Source organism: Haliotis cracherodii, unplaced genomic scaffold (assembly GCF_022045235.1).
Source record: "Haliotis cracherodii isolate W230 unplaced genomic scaffold, xgHalCrac1.p SCAF_2, whole genome shotgun sequence".
Taxonomy (NCBI): Eukaryota; Metazoa; Mollusca; class Gastropoda; order Lepetellida; family Haliotidae; genus Haliotis; species Haliotis cracherodii.
In genome coordinates this window covers 58,922,848-58,947,950 of record NW_027266275.1, presented here as the reverse complement: position 1 = coordinate 58,947,950, position 25,103 = coordinate 58,922,848, and the positions used below count along the sequence as shown (strand labels likewise).

The following is a 25,103-nucleotide window of genomic DNA, read 5'->3' as shown; positions in this document are numbered from 1 at the left end:
ACAAAGTCAGAGATCTAACCAACTCAGCCACCAAGGCACCCACAAAAATGAAAGTCCGACAACTGGTAGTCTAGATCTCGTACTTTGTGTACCCCTCTGACAAGTGGGTCATAAAATTATGCTTCCTAACAAGAGTTCAGAACAGATCTACATTCAAAATAGTGGCCTCAATCAAACGAGTCCTCGATATACTCCAAATAAAGGGATTTTACTATGAATAAGAATGAACTTCTAGCTGGAAAAGATGTTCTCTTGTACTTCAGAGGTGAAGTGAGGTGAAATAGGGTTTAACGTCGCGTCGAAGATTATTGCACTTATACAGCGACGTGTGTCTGTGTGTGTGTGGCTGCTTGTACTAGTCCGGACCGATGCTGAGATATAGTGCTAGCACACTGAGATACCATGCCCCAGTTAAACATAAATACCCCTACTGACTCCGAGCCAACCAGTCCTTGTTTTAGCCCTTTAATGCTGAGCGCCAGACAGGATAACAACAAGTACCAGCTTTTAACGTCTTTTGGTATGACGCAGCCGGGGATCGAACCCCGGACCTTCCGCTCTTCAGGCAGTCCCTTGTATTTCAGAAGGTACACAATAACACAAGTTGAGTACTTGTAATATCTTTATGTCCCCTTCAAGGAGTTCATGTAACCAATGTTGTATTCTGGTGATTTGATTGGATGGCTATATTTAGTGTCGTGACTAGACTCCAAACAAAGCTTTGGTGGTGAATGAGCCGAGGGTATTTATAATGGAATGGCGATATGATACACTGGATAATCAAGCATTGAATGAAACAAACCAACAAATCGACAGGTGTTCCACACTGCTCTGGTATATCCCATCCTACTCACAAGTAAAATATCCACTGACGTCAGAAACTGCAAGCCAGTGAATCTGTGTCTGGTTGTGCAAAAGGGCAATACAACAACACTTCTTTTTTCTTCAGTCACCCAACAGACCTTGAGTTAAGCCGACACACATGATAGGCATAGCGGGGCTCCAGTGACACCTCGAAATGCACCTTTGTGAATCTCACACTGAAACAAGGCAGAGACTCACAAGGTAAGGTGTATCACAGTATGCAGATCAAAGCCCCATCTCCAAGTCCATCTGACATGTATTCCTCAACACAACAATTTTCAATCCAGTCTTCCAGTGCCATTCATCACAAACTCAAACTCCATGAATTCATTACCTACCAATTTGTTTCTCCACACTGTGTCTGTGGGTATCTTGTCCTTATGGCTGTTCTCCAAATTGCGTCCTTAAACTCAATGTTATATGTCCTCGCAGCTTTGCATATTCATAACAGCAGCATATCCTCCCAGACACTCAATGCCTTGTCAGCAATTAACAGTTGCTCATTAGAGAAGGTAGAACCAAGCTTGTCTGGGACATAGGTAATCCAAAACTGTAGCCAAGTCCATGTACACTGAAACATGCTTCACAAACACATGTTCAAAGCATGTGTTCAGCTGCCCAAATCTCACAAAATCCCTGCACCTCTTACACAGCCGATGGAATCCAATTAGGCTGCTCACAAACACGCATGAAATACACAGTGTTACCTTAAAATTACCTTTCTCCAGTATGAAACCTCAAACACAACTTCTTCCTTCACAAGTTTGTTTCACAAAAGTAATTGTTCCGACTGTAAGTATAAACACCTTCACCTTGTCTTTCTGTCCATGGCAAATCCTAAATCCATTCAAAGGCTATTTGTGCATCCAAAACAAGGAATACTGCATCCAATGTCCAACTCATCACCATCTACACATATAACACGGCAGGGAAAACATCTCCGTGGCTTCTCACCTCTGACACTGACCTCCCTGATTAAGTAAGCATGTTCAGGTAGGTAGTATCTACATGTATGTAGATGTGTGCTAGTGTAGCCGGCGGCCCTATAGGGCAATAGAGGGGGGTGTACCCACCCAGTAACCTCAACAGCTGGGCCGTACAACTACACACTCCTGGCTTCTCTGTTATTTACAACAACTGTTTTTGTGCGTCAGTGGAGCCGTGTTCCTCCTCCCACGGAACAGACTGGCTGACATCTGTGCAATATGTTCACATCCTACCTGGCAAACCACCGCTAACTGGCAAGCTTTGGATTATAAAATAACATTTTTCATATTCTGACTCTGTTGTGCTAGTCTTTACCTTGGTCCGAGTACGCTACTGTAATTGTTCCTTCTATCACCCAGTTTATAACGGACCCGTGAAGATCCGGGGTAGAATAGGTCTTCAGCAACCCATTCTTGCGGTAAAAAGGCGACTATGCTTGGGATCGGGTGGTCAGGCTCGCTGACTTGATTGATGCATGTCATGGTATCCCAATTGCGTGTCAATGGTGTCAATCACTGGATTGTCTGGTCCAGTTTCGAATTTGTACAGACCGATGTCATAAAGCTGGAATATTGCTGAGTATGGCATTAAACAAAACAAAAAAAACACCAGTTTATAACGATGAAATGATTACTGTTACACTGCCAGCTATGTATAGTTAAAGCTTCATGTTCCGAACAAGTATATGCATATGACCTTTGAATTAGATACTATTTTCCAGGTGACTACATACATAATTTAGCATAATTTCATTTTTATTATGGCAAGTAATATGGTTAATATCATGATAATGATTTGCAACAAAACTTGCACTTTTAGAACAATTCAATATCAATTATGTTTTCCCCCGAATAAACAACCAAAAATATTTCATAGGATAATACCAGATACAATATTTATATTTCTCATCCAATGAGTTATATCAGTATTGGATAAATACTAGAATGAGATTGCCTTGGCTTATAATGTCAATACTTAACCTTCACCATCATGGTGAAGCATTTAGGAAGCACTCAAACTTGCCTATATAAATGTACTTATTACAGTAAGTGTATGTCAATATCAAACCCATTAGTAACCCAGCCTTAGTAACAACCATATTGTCAAAGCTCCTGTTGAATATTGTTACCACATAATGAAAATCTGATCATACAGGGTGTTTGTTGGACTGTTGTTTGATGCCGCAATCAGCAATATTCCAGCTATTTGATGACGGCCTTTAAATAATAACGTCTGGGCCAGACAAACCAGTGAATGATATCGTGAGCAACATCCAATGATGTCAGGGTATAATAACACAAAATCAACCACTGATCACCCGTCAATATAGTTGCCTCGTATGACTAACAAATTTGAAGTTTTGATGAGTAGTTTTTAAAGTCAACAGATTTTACCAGTAAAACATTAAGCTGGATGGCAATCCTGGTCTACAATTATTCCATGGAAATCAATGTGAATAACTGATACTTGCACAGATCAACAAAATGCCTACTTCATCCTATTACACATGTTCATGTACGGCCATAAAGTGAATGAGTTAAAATGGTTTAATGACACTTTTATTATTATTCCAGCCATAGTACAGCGAGGGGTAAGGAGGAGGAGGAGGAGGGGGGGAAAGGAGGAAGAGGAGGACACCCCAAAAAAGGCTTCACATATATTCTCCAGACAGAAACTCAACACAGGTCCTTGGCATAATCAGCCAACACCTTAACACCTGGGCTACCCTACTGCCCGATAAGGCGAGAAGAAAGCTGTTCCACCCACATGGTTGCCCAGCCACATGGTTCCAACCTCAAAGGGGAGATAACTCTCAAGACATACAACAACACTGCTGCACATAATTTCATGATGTGTCGACCACAATCTGCATCCCTGCACCCAACTAACGAGAGTACAAAGAGCAACTGTGATAATTCCATACCTATCAGATGTGACTCTTCTATTTTTTCCCAGGCACAGATAAGACAAAAGAAACCCTAACCCAATGTCTGGAACCAATGGGAAGAGTCTCGGCAAAGGTTTATTTTGATTGCAGACCTGATGGGCTGGCTCTACAGGTGAGCCTCTCACTGTCATGGTTGACCTGTTTGGCAAGCGTTACATGAGCATCGATGTAGGTGATATAATTACACACACCACTTTCACCTTCAACATTTATATTGTTGTCACATTTCTCCCTTACATTGATAACCTACAGTCTGGCTATGGCATCTGGCTTGTAAAGTGATGATGATATATGTGACTGTCAAATAACTGTGTTACTGCTTAATTGCACTTACTAGGCAGGTCGGGTAGCCTAGTGGTTGAAGCGTTCACTGTCACACTGAAGACCTGGGTTCAATTCCCGACATGGGTACAATGTCTGAAGCCTATTTCTGGTGTCCCCTGCCCTGATATTGCTGGAATATTGCTAAAAGCGGTGTAAAACCTCACTCACCCACTCACTCACTCGTGCACTTACTTAACTACATACTTAATTCCTGCTTAAACATTTATTATAGAGAATATATGGACATTCTTGACTTTCTTAAAGTTAATTAAACAAAATCATGATTTTGAAAAGAAATCACCATACCGAGGATATCTACATTTGTTGGCTAGTTCATGTCTATAAGAGTTAATTGAAGAGTGAATGTTGTTTTATGCCACAGTCAGTGATATTTCAGCTGCAGTATTTTGTGTTATGTCCGTATATTATCAGTAAGTCTAAGCCCAGCAAACCAGTGGTTAACAGTATGAGCACGAATCCACTCCATCAGCGCAAGATGGCACCTAATCAGCCTGGTCAAACTACCCAATCTTCACCAATCACCTTCTACAAACATGGAGTACAGGGCACACTTTGCCCTAGAATCCCCTTTGGGCCATCTAAGATAAGAGTGAGTGAGTGAGTTGGGGTTAACGCCGCTTTTAACAGTATTCCAGCTCTATCACGGCGTGTCAGCTTAATGTGGGAGGAAAGCCCGAAGTGATGCAGATCTCAGACGTTTACCACTTCGGTGAAACGCACGAGCACGGGTATGGTGCTGACAAACCTTGAAACATAATCCAACCGGGATTCGAACCCACAATCATAGGTTTCTGGCGTGCCCAAGGGGTGCAACTCTGCACAGCGAATCGCAGCGCCTTAGACGACTGGGCCACCCATGCTCCCCGCCCCCAGTTGCAAATGATATTAAAAAAGAAAAAAAAACTGGAGAAGGAATGAACAATCAATTTACAATCTGAAGCAACAAAAAAATGTGATCAAGTTCAGTGCAAATAATAATCATTGGGAATAATATTTTATTATTCATAACGACTCTGTTAATGTTCTCTTTGAGCAACAAACTAATACATATTCCACCAATAACAATCTTTATTACATCTGGCTCAGGGCCAGGAAACTCCACATCATGATATATTGAATTAATCAGTGTGATTCAACACTTGTAAGCTATTTCCCAACGGCATGCCTACATTATTTCTCCTTTTGATTATGAAATGTAAAATATCTGATAAGTTGTCACTTGTCACGGATTGATAACTAATTACCACAGGAACTCAATTAGATATCCATCTCACAGATCAAAAATGTATTACATGTCACAAGATGATGTTCTGGCAGATGTTATTCATCTATGCCATGTGCAGCCCATCATTAACTTTACTGAGGTGCCGTATTCGACGCAATAAGCGCCACGCTCTAATAAGCGCACACGGCGGTATTTGCTATTATATTGGCCAGTGAACAACCCCAATTAGCTTCCGATTGATCAGGGGGCACGGGTGGCCCAGTCGTCTAAGGCGCCGCGATTCGCTGTGCAGAGTTGCATCCCTTGGGCATGCCAGAAACCTATGATTGTGGGTTCGAATCCCGGTTTGCCCCGATTATGTTTCTAGGTTTGTCAGCACCATACCCGTGCTCGTGGGTTTCACTGGAGTGGTAAATGTCTGAGACCTGCATCACTTTCGGGCTTTCCTCCCAAATTAAGCTAATAAGCCTAAACCACGAAATTTACGATCTTTCAACTCTGTTTTTTTTCCACCAAAATAATATTCTAATAAGAGCCCCTTATTTCTAATTTTGAGAGTGCCCTGGCACTTATTAGGTTGAATACGGTACTTTAGTTTCGTATTTATTCAATCCATTATTGGCATGAATTTTACAATTCAATCTTTAAATGTACAAAGTCGGACATGTCCGTGAGTGATAATTGAGCAGGGCTATTTGTTTCATCAGAAAGTCAAACTTCAGTAACCACGGTCAAAACTGATCTAAATGAGAGTTGGGTTTAATGCTGTTTTGAACATTATTCTTAGCTGTATCAGGTAACTCGATGTGAGGTGAGGAGAAATGGGCTTTATCATCCAAGATTATTACACTTATATAGCCACGTGTATGCATGTGTGTTGGTGAGGCTGCTTGTACTACTAGTCTGGACTTATGCTGATTTTATAGAACTGAGATACCATGCCGCAGTTCAACATGAATACCCCACTCAGACACGGTATACTAACTCCGAGCTGACCAGTCCTTGTTTTAGCCCCTTAATGTCGACTGCCAGACAGGGTAACAACAAGTACAATATATCAACATCTTTTGGTATGACGCGGCCAGGGATCGAACCCCGGACCTTCCGCTCTCTCTATACTTGGAGGATTAACAGTAACAACAATTGCATACATGTTACGGTTAATCCTACAACTAGATATATTCTGTACCATGATCATTATTCAGCCTTCCTTGACAACGGTATAAGAATCTATACTGAAACGCCGCCTTTACAGTAAATATGGACTGACTGACTGACTGAGTATGGTTTTACGCCCCCTTAAGCAATATTCCAGCAATATCACGGCGGGGGACACCAGAAATAGACTTCACACATTGTACCCATGTCGGGGATCAAACCCGGGTCTTCGGCGTGACGAGTGAACACTTTAAACACGAGGCTACCCCACCGCCCCCAGTAAATATGGAAGTTGTGATCCATAAACCGTGTCTACTTTGTCATCCATCAACTTCTTACTTTTTTGTGTTTGTAACAAGTTTAAAGCAGAACTCAGAAATATTCCAGCTATATGACAGCGGTCTGTAAACAATAGAGACCAGACCAGACAATCCAGTGATTGACATCATGAGCATCGATTCACGCAATCTGGATACGATGACATACATCAACCAAGTGAGCGAGCCAATCCAATTAGTCGCCTCTTCCAACAAGCATAGTCGCTTTTATGGCAAGAATGAGTTGCTGAAAACCAATTCTACCCGGGATCTTCACAGATCAAACAATACATGTATACTTGATGCTACATGAACAGTGTACACAGCTGTGGGGGAGGGAGGCCTGTCACCAGGGATGGCAAGAGCTATTCAGGAAATAGAGGACTTCCTACAACCTCCACTGTAACAGAAGCACTCTCAACACAAGTGTTCAGTAAGGACTCACTTCCTCAATAGGGGACCCGGTACATACTGTGGAGACATAATGCATTCATTCATCATGGTGACAACACTTGATGTGAAAAGCCTTCCCCATGGTGGCAGTGTTTTCAACCGTGTGTTAAAATATGCTTTAAGGACGACAGTCCCAACTACTCATTTGAAAGGTTTCCTAACACACCAAAGGCATTCAACTTGAGTGTCGATTGACACAGTCTTGACCATACAAAATGTTACACTTGTGAAGAGCGCTATACAATAAATACTGTACTGAGTGCCATTCCAACGAACCATTTTGTAATACACTGTTATAACCACTGTATGACACTATGCATATTTACTCAGACTGAAGAAGTTATAAAACTAGGTTAAAATTGCTAAATAACACCCACGATCCAGGTCTTGTTTTCTTGTGGGTTTAGAAGTGAGTGAGTATGGTGTTATGCCACTGTTAGCAGTATTCCAGCAATATCATGGGGAGGACACCATAAATAGGCTTCACACGTTGTACCAATGTGGAAATCAAACCTGGTCCTTCGGCATGACAAGCAAACACTATATCCACAAGGCTATACCCCACCACCCTGCAGGTTTAGAAACTGTCTCTTGTCCAAACATGAGGTGAGGTGAAATGGGGTTTAACGTCGCGTCTAAGATTGTTACACTTATATAGCGACATGCATGTACATGTGTGTGTTTGTGTGGCTGCTTGTACTAGTCCGGACTGATGCCGATTTATAGTGCTAGCTCACTGAGATACCATGCCACAGTTTAACATGAATACCCCACTCAGACACAGTATACTGAGTCCGAGCCGACCAGTCCTTGCTTTAGCCCCTTAATCCCGAGCGCCAGACAGGGTAACAACAAGTCCAAATATGAAGCAATGTCAGCGAGTTAACATGGTTAAAATGAAAGGTCACATCAGCAAAAATTTCAGCCATATCGTGACTGGAATAACTTCATACCTCTGCCATCAGGGTTACAAGCAAAGGCTTTGATCACTTATCTACCCCACGTCCCACCAAAGTATAGTCATGCTTTGATGCTTTGTGGAATATTACAGCTGTGGTATAATTTCTCCTCATGGCTCAGACTCCAGTTTTGACATTCATTAGCTGAAATTCTATTTTGTCTCTGAAAAACTTATTCTTACCTTCTTAGATCGAGGTAAAGATTGTCCGTTGCATTCTTAATAAGAGCCTGGGCATCCCCATGGTTTAATCCATCTGCTCTTTGTCCGTTTATTGCAAACACATAGTCCCCAACCTTGATGCCCTCGTTGTAAGCCTTGCTGTTGGGATTTATCTGCAAAAGAGTGCAAAAATATTTATCATTTCTATCTATTAATAATAAATAATATTATGCTAAAACATCTTTCGAAACATTTTCCTTTTCCTTTAACTAATGATAATAATTTTTCTCATTGGGAAAAACATTACAATTTTTTCAAACCCTCACTCAAGTATTTTAAAGAGAACTTAATTATCATTTAGAAATCAATAGTGATAAATTTTCAATTTTGGTCCTTTTCCACAAGACATGTGCCCCATGTGGCTGTAATTAGCTGATAATGTTCATGGTCCTTTGTTGTGTTCATCAGCCAGAACGCTGAATGAGCCATTTCTGATGTCAATTCTTTTTTCTCAATCTTGGTAATATGTTTCCACAATGAAGGGCAAAGCTTTCTTAATCATTTTCAAAATCAACATTTCCGCCTTAACCCTATGGCTAAAGATGCACTCTCAGAACATGATGCGTTAATACATTGATTTCTGATAAAGCAAAGCACAGCCTCGGAATGCTCGATTGAATCTTGCAGTTTTCTACAGAGGCCAAACAATTGACTCTTCGTTGCATAAGGGTTTTTATAACCAACATGATCAATAGATACCAAAGAACAGTCTCAGAAACTTGGACATATAATCCTTAGGCTTTAAATATATACATAAAGGCCACTAGTGAAGATCTGAGGTAGAATAGGTCTTCAGCAACCCATGCTTGCCGTGAAAGGCGTGTCATGAGCATCAATCCACACAATTGGGATACGATGACATGCATCAACCAAATCAGCGAGCCTGACCACCCGATCCCGTTAGTCGCCTCTTATGAGTTGCTGTGTTTCTGAAGACCTATTCTAACTGGGTCTTCACGGGTGTTCATGTCAAGTGTTTGTCGTTAATTCTACTGTTAATTAACGCCAAAGTGTTTGGTGGTAATTCTACTGTACAGCATAAAAACTGAAGTATCCATTTAAAATGATTCCATGGACATTGCATCAGGGTAACACAGAATTACATATATCTGTATGATATACCGCCATGCTTTCAGGGATGATGCCAGCGCTGAGTTATCTATTTCTGCCCCGATACCACGATACTTTGAAGCGACAAGCCTAACAAGGTCAGAGATATCCAACCAACCAAACTAATTATACAGTATGTCTGAGGTAAGCATCTTGACCAGTGGTCATTCATAATAGGTTCTGCCTCACGCATGCCTGGCATACTTGACCCCAGGAATCTGTGGCATGTCTCCCTGACCACCCCTGGAGAATTACATCTGTCTGTAAACAACCTGCTCTATCTGCTAATGTGTTTTTGTTTTCACCTCATTTAGAATGTCACAAACGGAAGCAGAAGCATGTATGTTGTAGGGTTAATCCCACACATTCCCTCCATGCCTAAATGTAACACTGCACACACTGCCCAGGGATACCAACAAGGAGAAGGAGTACTTTTGGGGGGCAATATTTATCAAAATTAACCCAGCATGTCCTCAACCATCATTCTTCAAATAGAACCTCATTGTCAACTGCCTGGATAAAGGTTCCATATTAGGTGTTTGATATGGATGGGTGACAGACTCATAGCGTTTGAGTGAGTGAGTGAGTGAGTATGGTTTTACGCTGCTTTTAGCAATATTCCAGCAATATCACGGCGGGGGACACCAGAAATGGGCTTCACACATTGTATCCATGTCGGGAATCGAACCCGGGTCTTAACCACTAGGCTACCTGACTGCCCCCTTAGCGTTTGAAATGAAAATACTTTAAGATTTGTTTTTTTCTTGTCTTGATATAAAAGAGAGGGAGTCTAGAAAACCTCCTCATCCTGAAACCGAAGCCTACACTTACCAAAGTATTGCAGACATGCTTCGGAGTTTTGAATATTTGTTTGAGAAACTAGGATAAGTGAGTAAATTTGTGCTATTATCAGCGGCACATCTCCATGACAAATGATAATAAATCATTCTGGGGAAAGTTAATATTCCAAAGTGGTCTCCAATTAAAAGAAAAGTCTAAAGGGCACCAATTTTGCCATCAAACAGGAGACAAGTGCTCAACTCCAAACTGATATGACAATCATAAAACTGTTTTTAAATATATGGGAGATATGACAGTCATTGTGCTGAGATTACATTATAGAAAGAAGCCAGGAGTTATTCCCAGTAAACTCATCAGCAAAAATTTAAAAAGGTCTTAATGTAACTCACATACATGTTCTTGTTAACCCATTACTGATATTCACATTTCCTTACAATATACCATCCGGCATACCAGAAGAACATTGCAAAAGAAGTGCATTTCTCTAGGAAACCTAAACAACCCAAATCCTATTCTGTCCTAAAAGCCCATCTCCTCCAGCAAGAATGAGGTGAGGTGAGGTGAAATGGGGTTTAACATCGCGTCCAAGATTATTACACTTATATAGCGACGTGCATGTACGTCTGTGTGTTTGTGTGGCTGCTAGTACTAGTCTGGACTGATGCCGATTTATAGTGCTAGTTCACTGAGATACCATGCCGCAGTTTAATATGAATACCCCACTCAGACACAGTATACTGACTCTGAGCCAACCAGTCCTTTTTTAGCCCCTTAATGCTGAGCGCCAGACAGGGTAACAACAAGTACCATCTTTTAACGTCTTTTAGTATGACGCGGCCGGGGATCGAACCCTGTACCTTCTGCGCTCCGGATGGACGCTCTACCACTAGACCACGGAGGCTGTCAGCAAGAATAAGGAATCAAGAACTTTTATTGTACAGAAAACCCTCACAGGGCAGGGAACAAACTCGCTACATGTGGGAGTAAATATAACTACAGGCATGAAAGGTTGATCTACCTATAATGGCAGCATACACTTAGCGTAGATACTTTATTGTTATGTCACAATAGTTAAAGATTGAACATCATATCCAAACATCTACAAGATGGGTACTTTGGGAAGATACTTGCAAAATATTATCATTTTGTTTCATAAATCTAGTGTTTGAAGAAATAGGTGTCTTTCATAACTGTAAGTCTGACAGTACAAAAGGAAGTTTTTCTACCTGATACAGTTAGAAACATATGAAGCAATTATTTTTCCATCATGTACCAAAACATCCATCTCTCTGGCTGTCTCAACCCACAACTGACAAAAGCTAAATATTAGCTTCCAGACTCAAGCAGCTTAGACCAATGTTAAATCATGCATTGTAAATACCTTTTGTGTGGAGAGTAGAGAAATCTGGCACTTTTTGTAATATTGATGTCTATTCAAGCCAAATACCTGGCTGAGAATGTGTGGTAGTGTATACAGTCAGGCAACCGTTGAAGCCTTACTGGAGAAATTAACACATTACAAGCTTCTGGTGCTAATGCAGGGGGTAGGATTTCTGTGTGTGCTTTAATGATAACCACGACTGGAATATCTGCATTTAATTCATCGGAAAACAATATAGATGATAACAATATTTATCATACCTCCATGTCAGAATCATGAGGTCTGATTGCTCCACGTGATTTTGATAAAATACTGTGTATTCCACCTTGGAGGGGAATTAATTTCTCAGCTGGAGAATAAATTCCTTATACCCCACCATGAGCAAGTCAGGCTGCACGTGGATTTCTGAGAGGCAGAATAAATCCCTTATACCCTGCTTCAAAGCAAAGAGCTGCACGCTTTTTCTGAGTTAATGGAAGTCACGTGACATATAGCAAGCTAACCTCAGCTCAGCTCTACACACTGTCCTCCTGTTCATTGTCAAAGATTGTCATAACCAAATATTAATTCATTGAAATTAATATTTCAGTCTTATAACCATTTTGAACTTGAACATACAATAACAGCACTGTGATTGCTTCCTTGCCCTTTTCTGTATTGATTTTTCATGGTCAGCAATTATTCATCAGCTAAAGAATTCTTTGATGTACAAATACAAGAACTATTCATAAGATCGGAGCAAAAAGACAGAAAAAAACTGTATGACCTATACAAAGTGCAAACCACTTACAACAGGTAGACATAAATATACAAGCAGTAATGTACTTAAAAAGACTCATATCAAATGATCAATAAAAAAATATTAATACCACATACACACCAACACACTAAAAAGACCTGTATATAACACCATACCACACGCTCAAGTACAAGCCTGCGATTACTCCCTATCTGAGTGAAACCTGCAGCACAAGAGACACACGTACAGCTACAGTTTGGGCCTTAATCTCCCTCTGCATGTTAGTGACACGCTCCAGGTTGTGTAATTACTTCGTTAACTCCCCTCGTTACTGGCTGAGTCTCAGCTGGTAATTAACACACCCACAACAACATCAGACTAATTGCTTTATCAACACTGACGCATAAGGATGCTATTTACTATAAACATGCTGGCCACATATTTCATATTCTCCAATATCAAGTGTATGACGCGGTATGATGGTTAAACACAACTTTCACCTATTTTAAGTAGGGGTGTGCCTATTGAATGTTTGGTGCATTACGATGCTCTGTGCCACGATACACTGGTCATATCAAGGGGCATGTATCAATAAAACAAGTGACACAAATATATACTACTCCCCTTTTGACAGGGATTATCAAATATGTCAGAGATATTTAAATATACACTGGATATATTATGAGAATTGGAAAGATCAAAATATCCCTAAAGAAATCAAGCAGTATATATGGGTGACATGCAAAAATGTATGAACATAAATTTGAAAATATTATTTTCCGCCAGTATATGAAAGAGATGTCAAGCCACATTCTAATTAATTAAATCAAATCTACTAAATCTGTCTTTTAAGTTGAGTCGATTCCTTCCTTATGATGGAATGTCTACAATGACAAATATCAAGTTTTAATGTGTCTCATCTTCTTTTGTAGCGTGACTTTACTGTACAGATGTGTATCCTCTCGTGACACAATGTACAATTACAGCCTAACGTTACGATTAACTCATGTACAACATCATCTAGGGCTTTATACACTGTCAATACTTGAACCTTCTTTCCTTATTTTGATCTGAGTTCATTCTGTATTGTACATCTTCCATAAGCCATGAGATATAGTCTCACAAAGGTACTACATGAGTAATAGAAGCGGTGGGGTAGCCTAGTGGTTAAAGCGTTCGCTCGTCACGCCGAAGGCCCGGGTTCGATTCCCGACATGGGTACAATGTGTGAAGCCCATTTCTGGTGTCCCCGCTGTAATATTGCTGGATTATTGCTAAAAGCGACGTAAAACCATACTCACTCACAGGAGTAATATGTACATGTATATACACTGGGCAGTGGCCTACACACAGGCAATAAACTGACTGACTTCCTGTGTAATATTACATACTTCTGTTTGCCTGTCTAAATACATGAATGTATTTCTTCAGCTTTTTGCACACAGTCTTGTGAGAAGACAAATATGTAAATCTGAATCCACGTGTAAGGTCAAGTGTGAAATATTTTTTTGTTCCTTTTTTAACACTGAACCATGGTAATGATACTTTTTGTTGAAAATTTGTGCTAATGAAATACACACACATGAATGAAACATGTTTAGTCGCTCATATATGAGAGAAACATACATGTATTGAGACTTATACAGGGTTCCCATACAGAACACACCAAAAGAGACATCAGGTCTACATGTGGTTTTCTTAGCACAGAGATCTAACTGGATGCATTCCTTGCCCTCTTTGAATACTTATCGCCTCCAATCATGCTTCATCTTTGATACACTAATCTCCATCACTGATGGCACAAGCCACCCCACTTGAGATGTCAAACACTAAAAACCATTTATCTCCCAACTTATCAGCTCAATTGGAAACAAGAATCCCATTTCAACCCCCAAGTTCACGGATATATAAAGTGTTTTATCGGCTATATAAAGTGTTTTATCGGAGGAAGAGATTGTCCTGTCCTTAATGACAAAAACTGAATCACCAACGATACTGGCCCTAATATGGAAGTGTCAAGTTTGTGCAAGAAACCGGCCCAGAATTCCAAGCTAGAGTTACAGGAAGTTGAATGTGCGGCACGTGTAGGGGATGGTGTCAGTCAGGTGGAGAGATGATCATTCATGTTAGCTAGCCGAGCGCTGATGGTGGATTCCATTGCCGTGATCTCACACACAGGTGATGGTCATTATCCACTGAGGTGGAAGTGGGATGGTGTGTGACAAGAATAGAACATCTCCACACTGTTTCAGGCGATTCCATGAATGAACCACTCTTCAGATGAAGTCATGAGATGCTGGAGTAGGCCCTGGTTAAACGCTTCACCAAACAGATTGAAACAGTCATTCAGCAAAGGGTGATAAGGATCTGTGAAGGAGTCTAATTCTGTGAATTGGATGCTATTTTGTCATGGACAAATAATAGCTTTGAAACTAAAGTTGACAAAGCCTCTTTCAATGTTCTGTCCTTTGGATCATTTTCTATTAATTTTAAATTATCATTAGTACCGATTGTGCTTACAGAGGGAAATTAAGATATATGGTTGAAACGATGATGCAAATCACTATACCATCATTCCCAATCAGGCAAAACACAACAATGGTTAGCCATGAAATAACATCCAGGGGTTATAAGGAAATAACTATATGCTAGGTAGGTGGTTAATTCCCTGCAGCATCAGACAGGTGAGCCCAGCAGGTGGGAAATACGCTCTGACAGCTGGCAGGATACAGGCCAATATGATTGCAGTACTTCACTATCAGCCAATAATGGAACCGGAATAGTCACTGACAATGCCATACACTCCATAAGATCACCTGATGGTAGACAATGCCATACACTCCATAACATCACCTGATGATAGACAATGCCATACACTCTATAACATCACCTGATGATAGACAATGCCATACACTCCATAACATTACCTGATGATAGACAATGCCATACACTCTATAACATCACCTGATGATAGACAATGCCATACACTCCATAACATTACCTGATGGAAGACAATGCCATACACTTCATAACATCACCTGATGATAGACAATGCTATACACTTTATAACATCACCGGATGATAGGCAATGCCATACACTCTATAACATCACCTGATGATAGACAATTCCATACATTCTATAACATCACCTGATGATAGACAATGCCATACACTCAATAACATCACCTGATGACAGACATGTCATAAATCACAGCTTCTTCATCAATATCCATGATAAATACTCCATGGTATATTTGATGAAGCATCTGGACAGTGGTTTGATCTCTGGCCGTGTCATATCAAAAGACAGTTAAAAGATGGTATTTGTTGTTGCCCTGCCTGGCACAACATTAAGGGGACAGAACAAGGACTAGGTCTGGATTAGTGCAAACAGCTACACACACACACACACACACAGTGAATGCATCTAGCTATATAAGTGCAATATGTCAAACCCTGATTTCACCTCACCTATAGCATGTATAGGTAAAACTATTCATAACCCCATTTCCACTTTCGATGTCTGACCTTCGTTAAAGGATGACTTCAGGTTTATCATACTCCATCATGCAAAAACAAACCCATCAATCCCTGGTTCTAAGCACAAATGGTTCTTTTCTGTGAGTTTTTATCATGGAACTAAACACCAACTAGAGACAAGAACAGCCACTAGCCAGTATCCAATCTTCACAATCTCAGAGTTCATTAGCGTTTGACAATCTAACTAATGTGAAGTGCCAGTCACTTCGGCCTCCCTCCCTTGACCTCCATCTTTGTTAGTCATGATGCCTCCATACCAGGTATCCCCAACCTGACTCGACCAACTTCCTCTGATGATAGGTGGCGCTGTTGAGGCTGACCTAGCCCTATATATAATCATCAGATGACAGACAAACTGATGAACATCCATGTGTACACATCAGCACTATGTTATTTGTGGAACTGCTATTAACTTTTTGTATCTGGTGCTAACCATGCTCACCTCCAACACACTGATAAGAAAATATATTCTTTTTTATGTATGTATGTATGTATGTATGTATGTATGTATGTATGTATGTATGTATGTATGTATGTTTTTTGTTTACTGACAAACTTAACAAAATTCCAGCCTATTAATTAATGAGTCTTGACCAGACAAACCTGTGACTGATATCATGAGCATTGATCTCTGCCATCAGGATATGATATATATGACACACAATCAACCCAGTCACTGAGAATGACCACTTGATCCATTAGGTAACCTCTTGAGGCCAACACAGGTTTCTGAGTAAACATATTGAACTGATGTATTTGTTCAATGGGGTTTATGCAGTCAATCTTTTCGAGAATGCCACCTCAATGTCACATATTAGGTACAAATATTCCATAAAAATAATCCCATCTTGGTTATCTATCAACCAAATTATTCTGGAATTCATAGGAAATTGACAGAGTCCCAACAAAAGTATTCTAGCTATGAGTTATTGGCCCTATTTCCTAATAAACCAACAAAATTATCATAGTAGGTTCACTAAAATGTACCTACTGTTTACGGGGCGGTTGGGTAGCCTAGTGGTTAAAGCATTCGCTCGTCACGCCGAAGACCCGGGTTCGATTCACCACATGGGTACAATGGGTGAAGCCCTTTTCTGGGGTCCCCTGCCGTAATATTGCTGGAATATTGCTGAAAGCTGTGTAAAACCATATTCACTCACTCACTCACTAACTGTATACAGGTAACCTATTAGTCAACCTGAACTCATAAAATTCTCTAAACAAGCTTAAACATGATTACATCAAACCACAAGCCCACTTAGTTTAAATTAATGGTCTTAATAGTATCCCTCCTTAACTCATTACACTACAAGTAACATATCACCCGAGGTTATCGAACCAAGCTACTCCAGTATACCATTGGAAGTAAGCGGCCCACAATCCACTACCTGGGGGGCACCTGCTGTGCAAGAGGCCGATTTATCCCTATCTGAAGTAGCTTCCGATAATATTTCATCGTTTGTGTATTATTAAACTATCAGAGGTCAAGATGGCAACAGTACTTGACAAGGTGCCTGATCAGAATATATATCCACTACTTTAGTGACAAAGCAGTGTTTAAATTTGCGAATTCTAAATTCTGAAATCATTACCCAGGTGTTATGCTCAGTTAGTAGGGGCTACAGAAATGCAAATATAAATGACATCGTGACATGCCATTGTTTCTGTGAGGACAATAAGTGTGTGTTGTGTTGACATGTCTATTAGGTGCTGTGTGACTTGCCTGGATCAAGATAGTGTAAGATGATGGGCCATCATGACATTGTAATCTAAAGCTATTGTGTAACATCATTATCTGTAGAAGTTGTGCAAACGTTGCTGGATCCTTGACCTTACTTCAAGGTATCAGCACATCAAAGTCAAAATGATAAACTATCCAAGGCCTCAGAAAAAATATCCATATCTGTTTGTGAAGTGCCAACTCCACCTTAGCATTGTGTTATGCAACTTCAGACACATTAGTGAGTGAGTTGTGTTCAACCCCACATTGAACAGTATTTCAGTCCTGTCACAACATGTCAGCTTCATGTGGCATCAGAGCCTAAAGTGATGCTGCTCACAGACATTTAGTAGCACTTTGAAGAAACCCACAAGCAAGGGTTGCTGACAAACACAGATCACCTTCCTCAGGTTGAATCTGGAATTCAGACCCTCCATCAGCAGCTCCTGGGACAGCTAAGGGATGCAACTCTGCACAGCAAATTGCAGTGCATTACAAGACTGGGCCACCCTGGCACCCTGCAGATGCAAAGTTTAACATACCAACATACTAAAAACTACAGCTTCCTATCTCCAGGCTTTGTCATAATTATAATACATGTGGCATCAAACCTATGTGGCAGAAAATAGGTTTGATTGCTGTACAAAAAACCTTTGCCAAATTCAACAGCAAACATCCTTGGCAGCTAATCCCGCTACCCCTCCATGTCAGGCACCTGTATGAAGTAAATCATACTCCAACTCCAAGACAATTATCTGCTTTATCACCTCTTCAGTGTCTGCATCCCTCCGCTGCTTACACTGGCCGAGTCTACATGCAAGTCTACCCTAGATCAGAACATGGCTCGGTTCCAGTGCCCCCCACACCTGTTATTTCTAGTGTGTTTAGAATAACAAATACACCAATTAATCTTTATCTTCAGGAAGAGGTAAGGAAATTCCTCCATATCTTGGTTAAATGGTGATCTGTCTTGAATGAAAAGGCCACTTGACACCAAACTCAGAAGACACTATCAGCAATCCAGAAGTAGAAGGATGAATGCAACAACTTCTCAACTGTTACTAATTCAGACAGCCTGGAAGAAATGAAGTGCAATATGGGTGAACAGACAGACACAACTCTCTTGCTGGGACAATGCCAGCAGAGGGTTGGCCAGATCATCCAGGCTAGGTAATCAGTTCTGATGTTACCAGAGGGGACCAACCAGCCACTGAAATATGCTGCTGTGAAAATGAACACCATGTCATTCCTGGTCAGGCAACATAGGCCTCATCTAAAGTCATTCCTGAAAACTGAGCTGCACATTCTGTGGCCATGCATGTGAAAAGCATGTGGAGCTTCCTGGGGTGATGGTGTTTGATTTACCATCCTTTTGCAACCAACTTTGTCAGAACACTGAACTATCAAAGGTTCCTTCACGGAACAGAACAGCACAATTAAATAAATTGATTGTTTGTTAATTTTACGCTTTGGTCATCAATATTCTAGCCATATCAAAACACAGCATGTAAATAATGAGTGTGGTTGAAAGCATCCAGGGCACTGAGGTACAATGACACTCTTTGAACAACGTAGGGATACTGAGGACTTTTCAGACATGTAATTCAAGTGACATGAATTAAGGGGTACAATTCTCTTGGAGCTGACTCTACCACAAGCTTAGGTATCTACACTGGACCATATTCATATGAATATTCTATTCCCTAACTAGAGGGGTGGTGGGGTAGCATACAACACATTATGCAGGATCTACTTTCAAGCTACCTTATTGACACAATGCTTTTCAGAGGTCATGAAGATCATGCAAGACGGTGTGCAAATAGAATGTTTTATCCTCTAGATCTACAGTTGTTGCTTCTTGTTTAAACTTGAAGGGACGGTCGGGTGGCCTAGTGGTTAAAGTGTTCGCTCGTCATGCTGAAGACCTGGGTTTGATTTCCCACATGGGTACAGTGGGCCCATTTCTGGTGTCCCCCGCCGCAACATTGCATGAACATGCTCATAATGAACTGACAGATAGAACAAACTTATTTTTGGTCCCTCCATTTGCTGTATATATGCTTATAATGAATATACTAAAATTTGTGGTCCCTTTGAGTTTGTTATAACCGTAGTTTAAGTACAAGGATAATTCGGTATCTGCCATTAAAATCTGAGCAAAAATCACAATCAGATACCTTTATCTCCGAAATATACACTGGCCATGAACGTTGGCCATAGCTATAAAACTTGTATAAATCATACATATGGATAGGGTTCTATCACCTGTATTTCCATTTAAATCATGTATTCATGCATTCATATTATGTATAGATACCATGTTCTTACATCTGCACCATAAAAATTCTTGATTCTTAATGACATTGTTGGAATCATTATGACAACTGACTCTGTTTTTGGCAGAGATTTCTTATGATTGTGGAAATGGTTTTGTCGCTTCTATTATACCATGGCTCAAATACCCTGGAACCCTCTTCATGACTCCCAGTTCCAGACTAAACATGCGTCAGTGTCTACAGCCATGTAGTCTCAGTATAAGGTACCCTCAGTAGGTGAACCCTTACATCCTGTGTTGACTGTGAAAGACTGATACACAGATAGCTAGTGTGGTGATGGACAAGGAAATTACACCAACAGATAAAACCACTCATGACTGTCAGAAAGACCATGGCGCCACAGACTTTCCAGAGTTACCATTTTCAAAATCTGGCACCACATGAGAACATTATGGTTATCATATTATAATATCCATTTAGGCTACTGATAAGACTTTGTGGTGCTGGACTCCAGGACTGATGAAAGGTGATAAGTGTCCACAGGTCACAGGCAAATATTAACACAGGTTCCAGTTCTGGTTCAGAAGACTCAGATCCAGGAACCTGAATATGATACGGCTCAAAGAGTAAGAATCTATAACAGGTTACATACAAATGTCCAACTGCCAATACTATCCTAGGTATAGATTTCACTGATGTTTACAGAAAGGTATATATGTCAGTTGCTCCAAATACCAGAGGACAAGGATGGCTGAATAAGCAGAGATGCCACAAATAGTTTAACCATCAGCTGGGCAAGATCAGACAAAACATCCACAAATAGGTTGCAGTATATCCCTTGTTGAAAGAAAACAGATAATGCCTACCTATACATAGCCATTGACATACTGACCTAGCTATGTCAGTCTTCATCCTCTGACCCTATTCTGATACAGCTGGCACCACCACACGATGACAGACTGTATAGTGTCATATAGCTGGCACCACCAATTGATGACAGACTGTATAGTGTCACATAGCCGGCACCACCAATTGATGACAGACTGCATAGTATCACATAGCTGTCACCACCACACGATGACAGACTGCATAGTGTCACATAGCCGGCACCACTAATTGATGACAGACTGTATAGTGTCACATAGCCGGCACCACCAATTGATGACAGACTGCATAGTGTCACATAGCCGGCACCACCCAATGTGCAGAGTCTTCCCATCTACTGATGCCTGGATGGTGCAGCAGCTTCTCACCCGTTGAGCATCAGTTCTTGCAGGTGCATCCCCATGATGACAGTAGTGGCCACAATGAAGGTGAACCATCAGTTTATACATCTAGTTCCATCCCCAGGGAAGTGTTGACCAACTGCTGTCCCCATCACAGCCTTATCAACACCAGGTGTTGCACATCTACTCATCCATGACCACACAAACATCACAAATGTTTATCTATAATCAAACGCTAATGGCTACATCCCTCAGTCAGGCTAACCATTGGTCAAAAGGCTTCTCAGGGAATAATATTTCAGGTGTCCTGACACATCTTTAAACTGTACTTTTGTTTTATTTTACTGGGTTATGGGCATATCAAATTACACCCAAATGAAACCTGTAAAAACAGCAACAGTCCAGCCTAAAAACATATGGGTGAAAAAAGCAATTGGAGAAAAGGTCAGCGTTGTTTATTAACACAAAGTTAACTATTTAGTGGTGGAAACAAATTTCTCTCAGTCCCTTATATATGATGATGTGTGTGTGCATATATTTATATAGTCTTCCTTACATTGGTCACTACTTTTAGTTCTATATATCTTAACCATTAGGGTAGCACTGGGGCGGGGTATCGCTTCTCACACCAAAGGCACAGGTTTGATCACCCACATGGGTTCAAGATGTGAAGCACATTACGTTAATATTGCAGGAAAATTGCTAAAAGCAGCATAAAATCCAATCATCTATACCATAGTACTAGTGCCAGTAGTATTTCGTGTAAGAAATCGTATTCAAAACTGTCCTATCTGAGAACATCAGTCCAAAAACAAAAACATCTTTAACTCTTTATCCGAGACATTAATTGCAGGAATGGTGCCTTCAGGACTCCGCACATCCTACACTTACCACCACAGCTCCAGGAACATCAAGGCTGATAACATCCAGTGGATCCCTAAATTTCTACATCAACTGTTATTTCCTCCAATCAATGAAACATCTCTCAGAAAGTCTGTCTGTTGAGCTGAATCCAAGAGGAGCTTAATTCTCCAGACATCTTGGGATCTTGTCAGCAGTCAGAGGCACCGTTACCCAGGAAGCAATCAACACCCGTGTGCTGGCCATGTCTTTGATAATTAACATGGACTGACTAATTAGGGCAGATGGAGATATATAGCAGCAGCATCTGCAAGCTACAAGCCAGTCTTTGTTGAGGTTACATCGGCTTGACATGCAGCAAACAAAATGTTCTTTATGTTGTAATGGTGGATGGAGTAAGGATGGATGTAATTTAAGATAGTGCATCACTTCAATTTATATCCAGATTTCAAGGTCTGATGATCTGACACAGAGTTCTCTTTGTATGTCATTCTACCATTTTTGATTTTCTGACAAAATAGGACATTTAGGTACTTCCACTTTTAAAAGAAGTCAGAACAGCATAGAAAGAATCAAGAATCAAGAATCAAGAATTTTTATTGTACGGAACACCCTCGTAGGGCAGGGTACAAACTAACTACATATGGAATAAATATAACTATCAACATGAGAGGTATATATACATAATATACATTATATATATAAATATTATAGAAATGTTTGCATAATATTTAATAACTTATCATGGCTTAGTCTGTATGAAAAGAGTTCCATGTGGACACTTTGCTTAATTATTCCAATTCACTGTTCATATAAACAATACCGTCGGGACACAATAAAGGAATTATTAGAATTTCACCCCTTCTTAAAAATTTGATTATGCAAAGGAACAGGCATCACAAATTACTTCACCTGTACATACTTGAGGACAAGAAAATCATGTTAACTGGCTTTAACTGTCTTGATAAAGGATTAATGCCTCCTTGTTATTGCCTACAACAACGCATAATAAAGATTTGACAAATCTTGGCCACTGACTTGAGAAACGGTTGTTATCAAACTCAATGCTCACAAGATGATGAACAACCACAGCCGATTTGAAGTGGTACTTGTGAAAGATGACTGTCCTTTTGATGCTGAGGCAAATCATTATATGTGTTACTTACTTACTTACTATTGGAGATTTAACGTGCGCTTTCCGACAATATGCGTATTTCGCACACAGCATTATATATGCATTTTAAACACTGCATAGATAGAGATGACAGCAACTTAAGAGAAGACCTCCACTCGTGATCTGTGAAAGCTCTCATAAACCTTTTATCTCCAAATGATGACACCAGTTAGCTGTAAAAGTGTGACTCACACACCTAATTAGGCAACACCTCTGACCCAACAGTGAAATACAGACTGCCCCCCTGTTCCAGATTTACTCCTGGGGTACATTCCAGGGCTGTAGCTGATGTCCATTATGTATTCCTTTAATGCCCTAACACTGCCATCACACATTCAACACCAGTGTCCAAACCCTCACACTGTGGACAGAGAAGCAATTAGTGGGATTCCAATGGAGCAGCATAATTAGACCCTACTCGGGGAAGTCAGGTTGGGTATATGTATCTGACACCATAAAAATGATACTGGAACTTTTATGCTTATTCCTAGACAGCTTTATACAATAGATATGAATGAGTGTGTTAATATGGTTTAACATGATGCTTAACGATACTCCAGTAATGTCATGGCAAGGGACGACAATGTCAGGAATCAATCCAGGTTAGAGCTCTCACTGTCGTAAGGCTCTCTTCAAGTACAGTTAAACACTGTTGTGTTGAACTTCGATGTGTCAAGCTTACAGTTACCTCAAAATAAAAGTTTGGTCCCTGCATATTCCATCTTTATTCATCATCTTCAGTAATGTGTCGAACCTAGGATAACTCGATGTATTAACTTAGGTCCCTTCAATCTCGACAGAACAGTGATTGACTGAAGTTGTCTTAGCACTGAGTTCACTTTTTTGGAACAGGACCCTAGTCTTTGGTGGATAATGGAGTGAGTGAGTGAGTGAGTGAGTTGGGTTTTATGCCGCTTTTAACAGTATTCCAGCTATATCACGGCTTTTCAGCTTAATGTGGGAGGAAAGCCCGAAGTGATGCAGGTCTCAGACGTTTACCACTTCGGTGAAACCCAAGAGCACAGGTATGGTGCTGACAAACCTAGAAACATAATAGGGGCGAACCGGGATTTGAACCTACAATCATAGGTTTCTGGCGTGCCCCAGGCATGCAACTCTGCTCAGCGAATCACGGCGCCTTAGACAACAGGGCCATCCGTAACCCCGGTGGATAATGGAAATTAAATGAAAGTTTAACCACTCATGCAGAAGTAATCTCTCATTCAGACTAAACCAAAAACATCCGAAAACACTTGTGCAAGTGTAAAATACTTTAGCAAGTCTAGATTGCTTCAATTAGACTACTCTCAGGTCTCCCATCTATTACATATTAAAAATGCAAATTAACAACAACAACAAAAACATATTTTCTTTTCAGAGACTCGGTTCAATGCAAAGTACTGGACTATGTCCACCAAAACTGAGACCAAAATTCACATGCGTCCATTGGGTAGGGAGATCTCAAGAGACTTCTGTATTATCAGAACAGAAATGTTGGCTGTTAATATTTTATCTGATGAATTGCAGTCATTCTCATTTATGACTTCCACCAATATGCCATGACAATCAGGTCATAAAAAGGAAGCCTCAACACATTTATCATCATAATAAAGACTCAACACATTTATCATCATACTAAAGACTCGATACATTTATCATCACACGAAGGACTAGCTTGATCTCAACTTATCTCAGCCTTGGAGGCAGTCACCAATAACCCACAAATGATAATCCCATAAAACCATCAGCCCTGATAACTTTATCATATTACATATTGATCCTCACACTCGAAACCAAT

At 40.4% G+C, this 25,103-nt stretch overlaps 1 pseudogene; it reads right to left on the bottom strand.

Moving 5' to 3' along the window:
- The window catches only part of LOC139468289 (uncharacterized), a 187,658-nt pseudogene that overhangs the window by 101,122 nt on the left and 61,433 nt on the right, over positions 1–25,103 (bottom strand).